The sequence below is a fragment of the Myotis brandtii genome, unplaced genomic scaffold (assembly GCF_000412655.1).
Source record: "Myotis brandtii unplaced genomic scaffold, ASM41265v1 scaffold509, whole genome shotgun sequence".
Taxonomy (NCBI): Eukaryota; Metazoa; Chordata; class Mammalia; order Chiroptera; family Vespertilionidae; genus Myotis; species Myotis brandtii.
Window position 1 is genome coordinate 427,288 of NW_005369409.1, and position 14,151 is coordinate 441,438.

General features: G+C 39.2%; 1 protein-coding gene across 7 annotated transcripts in view; it reads left to right on the plus strand.

The window, feature by feature from the left end:
- ATRX (alpha thalassemia/mental retardation syndrome X-linked) overlaps positions 1-14,151 on the plus strand; it is a 304,287-nt gene that overhangs the window by 472 nt on the left and 289,664 nt on the right. The gene's annotated exons all lie outside the window — the stretch shown is intronic.

The following is a 14,151-nucleotide window of genomic DNA, read 5'->3' on the forward strand; positions in this document are numbered from 1 at the left end:
GGCTGCCTGGCATGTTGGGCGCATGCTTTAACGTTCCCCAACCAGTGAAGCTTAGTTGGCCTCCTCTTGTTTATTTGATGCCTGTGCATTGAGACCGCTGAAGTCGGAGGCAGTTGTTGCAATCTTTGGGCCTAGAAACTGCGTTGGGGAAGAAGCTGGTGGGAGGGTAGGAAGAGGGCGGTGGGAGGGTGGGAAGAAGGGTGAGAGGGTGGGAAGAGGGGGAAGGGCGTGCGTGCATGAGGATGTGAGATCCTGGGACGACTTAGTGGCCTTAAGACTGCTGGAGACCGGAAGTACCCAGGCCTTGCAGATTTTTTTTTTTGTAGCCCTTGGGGACAAGTCCCTTTCTGGGGGTGAATGGATGGATCTTGCCAAGTATTTACATCCCTTTTCTACTTCAGATCCTCAAGGGTATCCTTGGACTTACCTCTAGGCAAGGGGAAAGTAACATGAGGTTTTGCTTCCGAAGGGCATACTTTTTTGTGAAGTCCAGCTTTTGTGGTTGGTAAGGCAGATCTCAAATGTTTTCCCACTTTCTGAGCAAATTTCGAGCAAAAGTAATTAGACCCTATTTTTGTTTCTTTATTCCATGAGGGATGGGGAGCAGGTAAACGTGGGTTGATGGGAAGTAAGATTTATTGCAAGGGAAGCTATGCCTAGCAGGCTGCCTCTTACCAATCAAGCACGTTTATTAGATTCAGGCTTTTTTCCCTTTGTGCTTCTGATTTGCCTCTTGATAGTGTCTAAAAATATGGGTTAATGTGAAATGTATACCACTTTTAGACAGGTGGCTGGCTTGCTTCTCTGGCAGTTTGACATTTGACATTTCATCCCTTGTGAATTAATAATTTTTTTTTTACTCTGAGATGTATTTTTTTTAACTTAGCTTTCCCTTTTCTTAATATATTTTTACTGATTTCAGAGAGGAAGGAAGAGGGAGAGAGAGATAGAAACATCAATTATGAGTGATGGAAGGCTGCCTCCTGCATGCCTACCACTGGGGATCTAGCCCACAACTCAGGCTTGTGCTCTGACCGGTGGGAATCGAACGGTGACCTCCTGGTTCATAGGTCGATGCTCAACCACTGAGCCACACTGGCCAGCCAACTGAGATGTATTCTTGGCGCCTAGTGGCAAACTAAAGGAAATAACAGGGATCATGGATCAGAATTGCATTCGTAATTGGCGAAATGTGCCTTTGAGTAACTACTAGGATGTTATGTGTTTATAGGGCTCTTTAGCTAGTATATAGATTTTGGGAATGAGCCTGTGATACCTATGCCTATTTTTCTGCATTAACCACCAGTAGATAGATGATTTCCTTCCCTCGAGAAAAAAAAATACACTTTAGTTCTTAGATTATAGACTCTTAGTTGTGAAAACATTGTGGCTTTGGTTTCTGAATTTGTGCTTATTGGCTCAAGGATAGTAAACCTTTATATATAGGGTATTGGACACATAGAGGTACATACCAGTACAACTTGTTGGTTGGTTATTATCAGGTGCTCATGTTCATCATGAAGGGTGTACTTTATTGTATCTCACAAAGTTGCCATTTAAAACTAGGGTTTTCTGAATTTGGATTTCTCCCTTTCTTTAGATTGAGTGAATAACCATGTATACACTTTCTGAATAGAATTATTCATTTTATGCCAGGGTTGATTCTCCTTATGGTTCTTGAATTTTTGTAGAACCTGGTGGTAAGAGTAAGAATTATACCTTTACCTGTATAATCTTTTTAATTTTGTATTTTGTTACTAGAGGCCTGGTGCATGACATTCATGCAGGGGTCCCTAGGCCTGGCCAGAGATCAGGGCTGATTGGGGCCTTCCTTCCCCCAGCTGCCGGCTGCCAGCTGCTGGCTGCGACCTTCCTTCATTCCACGCTGCCCCTTGGTGGTCAGCACACATCATAGTGAGCGGTTGAACTCCCATTCGGTTGAACTCCTGAGGGGACAAATTGCATATTAGCTTTTATTATATAGGATTATTTTTTGTTAATCCTCACCTGAGGATATTTTTTCCCATTGATTTTTAGAGAGAGTGGAAGGGAGGGGGAGAGACAGAGAGAGAAACTTCACTTTTTTTATTAAGTATCTTTTTTTGACTTTTTTTCCTTTATTGATTAAGGTATTGCATGTGTCCTTATCCCCCATTGCCCCCCCCCTCCCCTACCTTCCCTCTGAGGTTTGAGCATCTGATGGATGCTTCTCTGTCTCTGGATTTGTTTTGTTCATCAGTTTATGTTGTTCATTATAATCCACAAATGAGTGAGCTCATGTGCTATTTATCTTTCTCTGACTGGCTTATTTCGCTTAGCATAATGCTCTCCAGTCCATCCATGCTGTTGCAAATGGTAGGAGATCCTTCCTTTTTACAGCAGCATAGTAACTTCAGTGTGAGAGAGAGACATTGATTGGTTGCCTCCCCATGTGCCCCAACTGGGGCAGGGATGGAGCCTGCAACTGAGGTACATGCCCTTGACTGGAATTGAACCAGTGACCCTTCAGTCCTGTGCTGACCTTCTTACCACTGAGCAAAACCAGCTAAGGCTACCTGTATAATCTTGATTAATTCTTGAAACAATCCTATGGGGTAGGTACTTGGTATTTCTCATTTTGCAGATGAGAAGGAAACTGAGGCATAAGTTCTTTGAGATCAAAGAACTTGATCAAAAGTTAATACAGCTTATAATTAGTGATGCTGGAATTGAACCCAGTCTTGACTCCAGAGCTTATGTTCTTAACCATAAGGCATTAATGATTCTTTAAGCTGCCATCTAATATGATTATGACCACTTTAGCCCAAGTATTACAAGAAACACATGTTAGCTACTATTGTGGTCATTTGTTGCAGCTTTGAGTTTTAGCTGTTAACAATATTTTGTCTTTAAGTACAGATGAGATAGTGGGATAAAGGAAACAATTCCAGGAGAGTCTTTAAGTTATGTGAAAAACCCTTGTAAAGAACCACATATATACTAGTAAATGTAGAGAATTACTTTTAAAAAGCATGGTGCTCCCTGATTATTTACTATGAAAGAGCTTCAAGTGAATGTTCAGAAGAACTATCTCAGGCTGAAGTGTCATTCATCACAATCCATAATCAGTTGAAGGATGATCTGACAGGTAATGCTTGAGTGAGTTGAACCCACAACACCAAATCACTCTTGATTCTCTTCTAATGTGAGACATAATATGAACAATTAATGCATTACCATTAATTTTGTTACACAGTAGTTCCAGATTTTTTTCTTTGTCAGATCTTCTCTTGAGCACTTGATTAGGTCTGATTTTTACTTGTGTTTATATAAAAAAGAAATTTTCTAGGATAGTGTGGTGAAAAAATAGTGAGTAGCCCTGGCCGGCTTGGCTCAGTGGATAGAGCATCGGCCTGCGGACTGAAGGGTCCCAGGTTCGATTCCAGCCAAGGGCACATACTGGCGTTGCAGGCTCGATCCCCCATGGGGGGCGTGCAGGAGGCAGCCGATCAATGTTTCTCTCTCATCATTGATGTTTCTATCTCTTTCTCCTCCCTTCCTCTCTGAAATCAATAAAGAAATATATTAAAAAAATAGCGAGTAGGCAAGAGGGAAGAAAATAAACTGATGATCTGGCAAAATCATACATTGAAAAGTCAGTTATTTAAAAGTGATCCTGCTTATGTGAGTATCAGTCATTCTTAAATTTTATTGCCTTTTTTGGGGGTAGGGAGAAGAGTAGTGATGAGAAGTTTCTTTATTCATTGCATGCATATCTTTTTTTGCTTTAAAAGTTATATGGTTAGGAAATAAATGTTTTTTTGCTAATATAATCTGTCATATCATGTATACATACTTGTGCAAACACTTATTGGAAAAGAAAAAATATTTTCATGGGAAGTTTGTTAATAATTATTGTGGCTCAGGACATGCTCTATTTGGAAGAATACTATATTCAGTTGTATTAGATTTGTGCTCTTTTATGATTGGAGATACTTCTGAAAATACCTATATTAGTTCTAGCCAATTGTGATTTTTGCCCTGGGAAAATATTCTGTGAATTTTGCCTCGTAGCCACTATTTCTTTTCTTTTTTTATGTGATGTTTTTAATTTAGGCCTTATAATAACCCTTTGAGGTAGTAATTCTTTTTTATTGATTTTTAGAGAGAGAGGAGGGAGAGATAGAAACATGAATGAGAGAGAAACATCAATGAACTGCTTCCTGAATGCCCCCTACTGGGGATCAATTCCTGTAACCAGGGCATGTGCCCTTACCAAGAATCAAACCTGCAACTTCTTGGTGCATGGGACATTGCCCAACCTAATGAGCAACACTGGCCTGGCTGAGGTAGTAATTCTTTATCCCTACGTTACAGATGAGGAAACTGAGACTTTGGGAGGTTAAGTAATACCCTCCAGGGCTCCCAGTGAATGAGCAACAGACTGAGTTTGGACCCCATGTCTCTGTGACTCCAGGCTTCTGCTTGGCACCCATGGCTGTGTGGCTTCCCTTGATGTCATAGCACCCTTTGTCCAGTTTGGGAGCTAATGCTGTGCAGGTATTTCAGTTGACATTGGAGAGAACTTTTACTGATGTGATTGGCCCAGAATCTGTTGGATGTGCACCACTATTTTCTGATACTATCTCTGAGACTTTGTCTTTCAGTTTTGGCTTCAAGTAGCCATTCTTGTTATCTGTAGTTCAGTTTTCATGTTAACTGTTCCATTCAATATTTGTTTAAATATTTGTATGGCAGTGATATATATATTTTTTTCTATGTTCCATTTTTTAGGGGAATGCTTTATTTGTTGATTAATTACATTAGTATCAACTAGGGGGCAGGCACTGTGCTAGGGTTTGCAAAGGTTGACAAGGTGGAATCTTCTGTGAGTCTCCTGCCAGTCTCCTCTCAACCCCTCTCCCCCCCCACCTGCCTCAGTGCAATACTCCCATCCCTAATGTGGTCTGGGAAAGGAAGGGGGCCAAAGGAGTTAGGAGGGTTAATTATTTGCATTTAAAAAGGCACTTCCCTGGTGTGGAAGATTGACTTAGGTTTTTTTTTTTTTTTTTTTTTTAACTAACTGCAGCTCAGCCCTAGCCAGCCACAAACAAAAGAAGTTTATGTCCCTGGAATAGTACGGAGATGCTTTTTAAGATCACCACCTTGCCTGCTTTTAGGTTGAGTGGTTTTTAGGTGGAGTGTTCCTTAAGGTAAATATCACCAAAGGAAACGAAGGTGAATTTCGCTCTTCACAAAATTCATGCCTCCTTAATTAAGGCATTCTTCACTTAGCAAGGGAGTTAGTAAGTAAATAAGCAGTCACAGAGTGCTAAAATGGAGGTATATTGGTTGTGCTAGGGATCAGAAATGAAGGAAAGCCTAATTTGGGGACTGTCTAGGAAAAGTTTTGCAGAGGAGATGGTATCTGTATTGGGTCTTGAAGATGAGTTAGCAGCTAAGGGTTGGCTATGAAAAAGGGCAGTCCAGGTAGAGGGATTTAGTATGGCTAATGATTAGTCTTACTTTCCACATAGCAGAGGAAATAAGCCATATACACAAATAGTTTTGCAGCAGGATATAAAATGATAAATGTTGCATTGGGTAAAAACTAAGTTGCTGTGGGAGTTCAGGGTAGAAAGACATTTCTGAAAGGGTCCATCCATGGAAGGTTTTATAGAGCGCATTTGAATCTGGCCCTTGGAGGGTGGGTATAGTTTTGACAGAGAAGACTGGACTGGGGGAGGATTCCATAGCACCTTGAGTAAAGGAATGTTGTATATATTAGTGTTTTCTATTTGGGAAAAGGTTAACTTAGAATTTTTAACTAAACTGCTGGACAAATATTGTATGACCATTGTGCAATTAGCATGGTTTTCTTTCTAGCTTTATTGAGATGTATTTGACATATAATGTTGTGTAGTTTAAGGTGTACAATGTGATGATATATGTATATATTTAAAAATTACTACCACAATAAGATTAGTTAACATAATTACCTTTTTTTTTGCTGCTGTGGTGAGAATATTTAAGATCTACTTATATAGCAGCTTTCAAAGGTATATTATGGTATTAACTATAGTCACCATGCTGTACATTAGATATCCAGAACTTATTCATGTTATATTGCAGTTTCTGGGTTAACTTTTTTTAAATCCTCACCTGAGGATATTTTTTCCATTGATTTTTTTTTTTAAGTGAGAGTGGAAGGGAGTCAAGAGGGGAGCGGGGGGCGGGGGGAGAGAGAGAGAGAGAGAGAGAGAGAGAGAAACATCCATGTAAAAGAGCCATATCTCTTGGTTGCTTCCCGCATGCTCTGACTGGGGCCAAGGATCGAGCTTGCAACCAAGGTATGTGCCCTCGACCGGGAATTGAACCCGAAACTCTTTGGTCCTCAGGCTGATGCTCTAACCACTGAGCAACCGGCCAGAGCTTTGGGCTAACTTTTGTAGCTTGATGATCTTGTAAAAGCCACATGTACCTTGTAAGTGAGCCTGATGATTCTAGTTCAGGACTGTCAAAAGTATTACCTACTTTTCTTAAAGATTGTGTAGAATTTAATGCACAGATTTTGAATGACTATGATTGTTTTAAATCTATCCTTAGTTGTCTTTATTTTGGTCATCTGAAATGGTCTGTTGGCTTTTGTGTGACATTTGATGTATAAAGTCCAAACTCAAAACTAATTTATTTTCAAGTAATACTGGATTTGCTATTTTGCTTATTTGAGTTATGTTAGTTACTTTTTAATTTATTTGATAGCATTTCAAACCTAGTTCTGATATAATGCCTGTTTTGAAAATGTGAATTTGTTCCAACAAGGGGACAATTTGAACATAAAAATTTTCATTTGTTTATGCAATATTTTGTCTGCAAGGTTGGGGTCAGCAAACTATGGCCACCAACCAGTGGCCTATTTTTGTAAATAAAGTTCTATTGGAACACATCCAAGCCCATTTGTTTACATTGTCTGTGGCTGCTTTTATACTACAATCTCAGAGTTGAATAGTTACAACAGAGACCTAATGGCTCACAAAGCTTAAAATATTTATTATCTGGCCCTTTATAGAGTTTGCAGGAAACTACACCAAGCTTAACTGAGCTGCATTAAAATATTTGCGTATACATACACACACTTCAGACATCTACCAGTTATCACAGTTCATCCCTTATGTTATGGGTCTTACCCATCCACATCTGTTACAATTTTCCATCCGATTTCAGATAGCCCTCCTTCCATCACGTCACAATAATTCATAAGCTGCAACCCTTCAGATGCCCACTTCCACAAGCAAACTTAAGGTCTTTTTCAAGGAAAAGTGCCATGTTTATTGGTCTATTTGTGTATTTCTTAATCACTTAACATTTGTACGCAAGTGGCTTACCTTTTTTAATTAAATTTAAAATATCGTGGCAGTTAACTGGTTAATAATATGTGTAAAGTTATGCTACCATTTTTATTAGGTTTTTCTTTTTAAAAAATATATCACTGATGATACTTTAAAAAATTTCTTTTTTAATCCTCACCTGAGGATATGTTTATTGATTTTAGAGAGAGGAAGGGAGAGAGAGAGAAAGAAAGAAAGAAAGAAAGAAAGAAAGAAAGAGAAAGAAACATCGATTAGTTGCCTCTCATAGGTGCCCCAACCAGGACTGAACTTGCAACCTATGTATACTCCCTGACTGGTGATTGAACCCGCAGCCTTTCGGTGTAGGAGATGAGATGATGCTCTAAAACAACTGAACCACAGCGGTCAGGGCTATGTTTTTTTTTTTATTTTTTATTCCTCATCCAAGGATATGTTTTTATTGATTTTTAGAGAGAGAGGAAGGGGGGAGAGACAGAGAGAGAGAGAGGGAGAGAGAGAGAAAGAGTGAGAGAAACATCGATGTGAAAGAGAAACATTAATCTGTTGCCTCCTGTACATGCCCCCACTGGTAATCGAACCCGAAATCTTTTGGTGTAAGGGAGGACACTCCAACCAACTGAATCACCTGGCCGGGGCTGGGGGATGTTTCTGATTATCAACTAAAGAGGTTGAGTTAGTTACAAACTTTAAAAAAGTAGTTTCAGTTACTTGTACCATTGTTCTTTTTATTTTATAATATAGCTCCAAGTTACACTTGTAGTATCCTTTCACTTCAGGCTGGTGGACTCCCTTTAGCATTTCTTGTAGGGCAGGTATACTAGCAACAAATTCCCTCAGTTTTTGTTTTCTGTCACATTTCTTCTTCCTTATCCAAGGATACATTTGCTACATGTAGAATTAATTGTTGGTTAACAGTCCCCCCCCCCCCCAAAAAAAAATATGTTATGTCTCTGGTCTTGAAGGTGTTCAGCTGTTAATTTAAGGAGGGCCCTTTGTACTGGTTACTTCTGTTGGTTTCAAAATTTTCTTTAACTTTTGACAGTTTACTTATATTTTGATTCAGTGTGGATCTCTATCCTACTTAGAGTTCGTTGAGTTTCTTAGATATGAAGAATCGTGTATTTTATGAAATTTGGGAAGTTTTAGGTTACAGTTTCTTAAAATATTCTTTCTGTTCCTTTTTCTCTATCCTTTTGCAACTGTTATTATGTGTGTGTTGGTATGCTTGATGGTGTCTATCCTGATGCTCTATTCATTTTTCTTCATTATTTTTTCTTTCTGCTTATGCTGGTTAATCTTAGTTCACTGATTATTTCTTCCTGTTCAGATTTTCTGTTGAACCTCTATAGTGGATTTTAAATTTCTGTTATTGCACTTTACTATTCCAAAATTTTATTTGGTTTCTTTTTATAATTTCTTTACTGGATAGTCTTACCGTGTTTAAAACATCCTGGTTTCCTTTACTTCGTTGTCCATGATTTCCTTATCATCACTTTTAGTGTATTTAAGACAGTTGATTTTAAAGTCTTGTCTCCTAATTCCAATGTCTGGGCTTCTTTGTGGACAGTGCTCTTAATTTCCTTTTTTTCTAGTGAATGGGCCATACTCTGTTGTTTCTTTGCATGCATGTAACTTTTTTTTGAAATGGACATTTTGAATATAGTCATATGCTGCATAATGGCGTTTTGGTTAGATGGATTGCATATATGATGGTGGTCCCATAAGACCAGCTCCCAAGGAAAGTGACAGTGAATGTTTTAGCAGGAGCTTTTTTTTTTTAAAATATGTTTATTGATTTCAGAGAGGAAGGGAAAGGGAAAGAGAGATAGAAACATCAATGAGAGAGAATCATTGATAGGCTGCCTCTTGCACGCCCCCTACTGGGGATCGAGCCTGCAACCTGGGCATGTGCCCTTGACCAGAATCGAACCCGGGATTCTTCAGTCCGCAGGCCGACGTTCTATCCACTGAGCCAAACCAGCTAGGGCTTAGCAGAAGCTTTTGCGGACCTCAGTAAGCTGCTTAAAAAGTTTGAAAACATGGACCCCCAACAATGAAAGGTTTCCATTATAGTGAGGAATGTTCATAGTGCATTATCTGCTTACAAGCAAATCTTTGATGAAAAAAAAGAAACAAACCAAGCAAAACTACCATGGACATATTTCTGAATAGAGTTATTTCACCTTGGGAAGAGCCTCAGGCAGTTCTACCAGGAAGTATTCCAGAAGAAGGTGTTGTTATCACAGGAGATATAGGAGATGATAGCTTCAAGCATGTTACTCACTTTGAAGGCCTTCCAGTGGGACAAGATGTGAAGGTGAAACATGGTGATATATTCATCATCATGATCTTGTGTAGATCTATACTAATGTATGTGTGTGTGTGTGTGTGTGTTTGTGTTTTCTTTTTGTTTTTTAATCTTCAACCCAGGATATTTTTTTCCATTGAGTGGAAGGGAAGGGAGTGAGGGAGATACAGAGAAGCATCGATGTGTCTAGAGACACAACAATTGGTTGCCTCTCACACTTGCCCCAACCAGGGCTGGGGAGCGAATGTACAACCCAGATATGTACCCTTGACTGGGAATCGAACCTGTGACCCTTTGGTGTGTGGGCCAACGCTCTAACCAAATAGCCACACCGGCCAGGCTTGTAGCTTAGTTTTTGATAAAAAACTACGCTGCAATAAAAAAGAAAGAACTCTGCCATTTGCAACAGCATGGTTGGACCTGGAGAGTATCATGCTGAGCGAAATAAGCCAGTCAGAGAAAGATATGTACCATATGATCTCACTCATATGTGGAATCTAATGAGCCAAATAAACTGATGATCAAAAATAGACCCAGAGACATAGAAGCATGAACAGACTGTTGAACCTCAGAGGGAAGGCAGGGGAGGGTGGGTAGGAAGAGATCAACCAATGAACTTGTATGCATATAAACATAACCTGTGAACACAGACAGTGAGGGGATGAGGCACATGGGAGTGGGCTGGAGGTGGTTAATGGGGAGAAAAAGGAGGACTTACGTAATACTTTCAACAATAAAGATTAAAAAACAAAAAAGAAAGAAAATATTTTTGTACAGCTCTACAACTGGTTTGTGTTTTAAGCTAAGTGTTATTACAAAAGTCAAAAAGTTAAAAATTTAAAAGTTCATAAAGTAAAAGAAATACAGTAAACTAAGGTTAACTTGTTGAAGAAAAAATTTATTTTTATAAATTGAGTGTAGCCTAAATGTACAATGTTTATAAAGGTTACAGTAGTGCAGTAATATCCTAGCCCTTCACATTCACTCACCGCTCACTTACTGACTCACCCAGAGTTACTTCCATTCCTGCAAGCTCTGTTCTTGGTAGGTGCCCTATACAGGTAACCATTTTTTAATCTTTTATACCATATTTTACTGTACCTTTTCTATGTTTAGATGTATTTAGATATACAAATTATCATTGTGTTACCATTGCCTATAGTATTCAGTACAGAAACATGCTGTATAGGTTTGTAGCCTTGGAGTAATAGGCTATACCATATAGCCTAGGTGTGTAGTAGATTCTACCACAGTGCTGGCGAACCTATGACATGCGTGTCAGAGGTGACATGCGAACTCATTTTTTTGGTTGATTTTCCTTTGTTAAATGGCATTTAAATATACAAAAAAATATCAAAAATATAAGTCTTTGTTTTACTATGGTTGCAGATATCAAAAAACTTCTATATGTGACACGGCACCAGAGTTAAGTTAGGGTTTTTCAAAATGCTGACACGCCGAGCTCAAAAGGTTCGCCATCACTGTTCTGCCATCTAAGTTTGCATAAGTGTACTCTGACTTTTCGCACAATGACAAAATCACCTAATGATGTATTTCTCAGAACATATTCTGGTTGCTAAGTGAGGCATGATGGTATTTAATGTAGTAACCCTGGGAAATTTTATTCCTCCTCCCCAGGATTTGTTGTTACTGTTTGTTTTGGGTTGTAATTTTTGTTTAATGAACTTTCTAACCTATTTTCATAAAGACTATATTTTTTGTCATGTATAGACACTGAAGTGCTTGTTCTGGTAGTTTATTGGTATGTTGTGGTTTGACAGAACTTTCCTTAAATGCCTAGAAGCAAACGTAACAAAACAACTATCAATTTTTGCAGATTGTCTCAGTTTTGCAGATTGTATCAGTGTTTAGCCAGGTCATTTACAACTCTTCTCTAGCCTTCACTTCCTGATTGAGTGGAGGCTAAGGGGTCAGCCAGAGGTGAAAGCTTATGGCTTTTTCATGTCTTTTCTGAGCATGTGTCCAGCCCTGGGCATGTAGGTGGCCTTCCAAATACCCTAGCCCAGCCGTGGGCAAACTACGGCCCGCTGGCCGGATCCGGCCCGTTTGAAATGAATAAAACTAAAAAAAAAAAAGACCGTACCCTTTTATGTAATGATGTTTACTTTGAATTTATATTAGTTCACACAAACACTCCATCCATGCTTTTGTTCCAGCCCTCCAGTCTAGTTTAAGAACCCATGGTGGCCCTCGAGTCAAAAAGTTTGCCCACCCCTACTCTAATATATACATATTCAGTTTGTATACACACTAAGTCTTTCCATAAGTCAAGAAAAAAAAGGAAGTGCAAGCAAAACAAGTGTAGGTTCCATATTAGAGAAGATTTATTCAGTATAAAATTTCCCATTAATGAGGAGAAGTAAAAGATAATTATCTAGGAAATTCTCATTTAGGGGTAGTGAGAATAAAGTTACTGTGATTATAATCAACAGAGGATATAAAATAATCTCTCCCAGGCCGAAAAGGCTGAATTAATGTGGGGTCCAATTTGAATAAGATGAGGTATGAGACAAGGAGGCAATTTATCTGCTTTCAAGAAAAATAAAATATCGCACTGTATGTGCGCACCCGCACGTGGTATTTTGTGGTATTTTGTGGAAGAGCCACACTCAAGGGGCCAAAGAGCCACATGTGGCTCGAGAGCCGCAGTTTGCCGACCACGGCCCTAGGCTATGCAGGAGATTTTTAGAGACGTTATTTCCTCACGATTTCTTTCTGCAGCTTCTTCCTGTGCTTTTACGTTTGTCCAGTGCCTGACCCACTTATTATCCCTTGTCCCAGGTAGCTGTGGATACTAATATTTGCCTTTAAATGTCTCGGACAAACCCTCCACTCATCTCAGGAACTTGCTCTTCCTGAGAAAGTTCTGAGTTGGGTGAAAGAAAGGCAGACCCCTGACAGAATTCATCAGATAACGATTGAACAGGTCAAGACACACAATGACAATTCTTTAAGAATGAGGTCCATAGCCTTAGCCGGTTTGGCTCAGTGGATAGAGCGTTGGATTGCGGGGGAGAGAGGAGGGGGAAGGTCCCGGGTTCAATTCTGGTCAAGGGCATGTACCTTGGTTGCAGGCCCTGGTCGGGGGCACGTGCAGGAGGCAACCAGTCCATGTGTTTCTCTCACATCGATGTTTCTCTCTGTCTTTCCCTCTCTCTTCCACTCTCTTGAAAAAATCAATGGAAAAATATCCTCAGGAGTGGATTAACAAAACAAAACAAAACAGAAAGAATAAGGTCCATATTACTTTCTTTGGCATCTGCAAGTTGCTCCAGGAATGTGGGCCACTGTCTTTGTGGCTGCTACCTAAGCCAGGGAGTGGGGCATGGTTGGTGCATAAGTTTAAACACTACAGTGCTCTCATATCAAAGTTCAGCAGCTTTTTCTCTTAAGTGTTCCCTTGATAGTTGTAAGTTTTGATTAGATTTTAGAGTTTCAAAAAGTTGATTTTGATCATTTTTATCAGCGTAATTGTTGCCTTAATGTGGGAACGCAATTTTGGAGTTACCTGCTTCACCATTGTGTATGATGTCATTCCTGGCATGTTTGTTTTAATCCCCATGTCAGTGCCACATTTTTGTAATAACTATAGCTTTTTATGAAGTCTTGTTATCTTCTAGGGCATGAATGCTCATGTTCTTTGTACTGTCTTGGCTATTCTTTATCCTGTATTGTTCCATAGTATATATCCCTTTTTATGTTCTTAAATTCTTTGATAAATGTTTTATTCTATTTTGATACATCTTTAAAGGCCTAATGTGAGCCAAGCATTGTTTTAGATAAAAGTTTCTTAACTTTGCATTACATAGACATTTTGGTCCAGATAATTTTTTGTTGTGGGAGGCTGTCTGTTTATGCGTTGTATCCCTGGCTTCTACACAGTAGGTAGGTACCAGTAGCAACCTTCCCTCAGTTGTGACAACCAAATATGTTTAAGTACATTATTAGATGGTCCCCGTGGGTGGTGGGAGTGTGGGGGTGGTACAGTTCTCCCATTTGAGAACTATTAACCTAGATTATGGGGATTCACATATGTTTAATACTGAGGAAGTGGAGGAGTAAATGGCTGAAATGCCTTGTGATGGAGTCAAGTACAGTTACAGAGATACAAATCAAGAAATGTGGAAGAATAGCAAAAAATTGCCTTGGAGAATTGGTGGCAAGTATTCTCTAAAAGAGAGAGATGGTATTTTTGAGTTGGGTCTTAAGCAAGTGGGTAGAGTTGATTAGGAGGGGAATGTTCTAGATGGTGGAAAGGGGAAGTCTAGATACTTGCTAAAATGGGGCCCTTATGTGTTTTGAGAATACCAAGACATTAAGTGTGATTTGAGAGGATATGAGTTGAAAAAAAGGAAGATAAAGGGTGTCCCAAAATTCACGCAAGAAGTAATTTTGATAGAAAACACAGGTTTATAATTAAAAATTGTAAATTTTTTATTGATTCATAAAGTATACAGTATAGGGTTATGTATG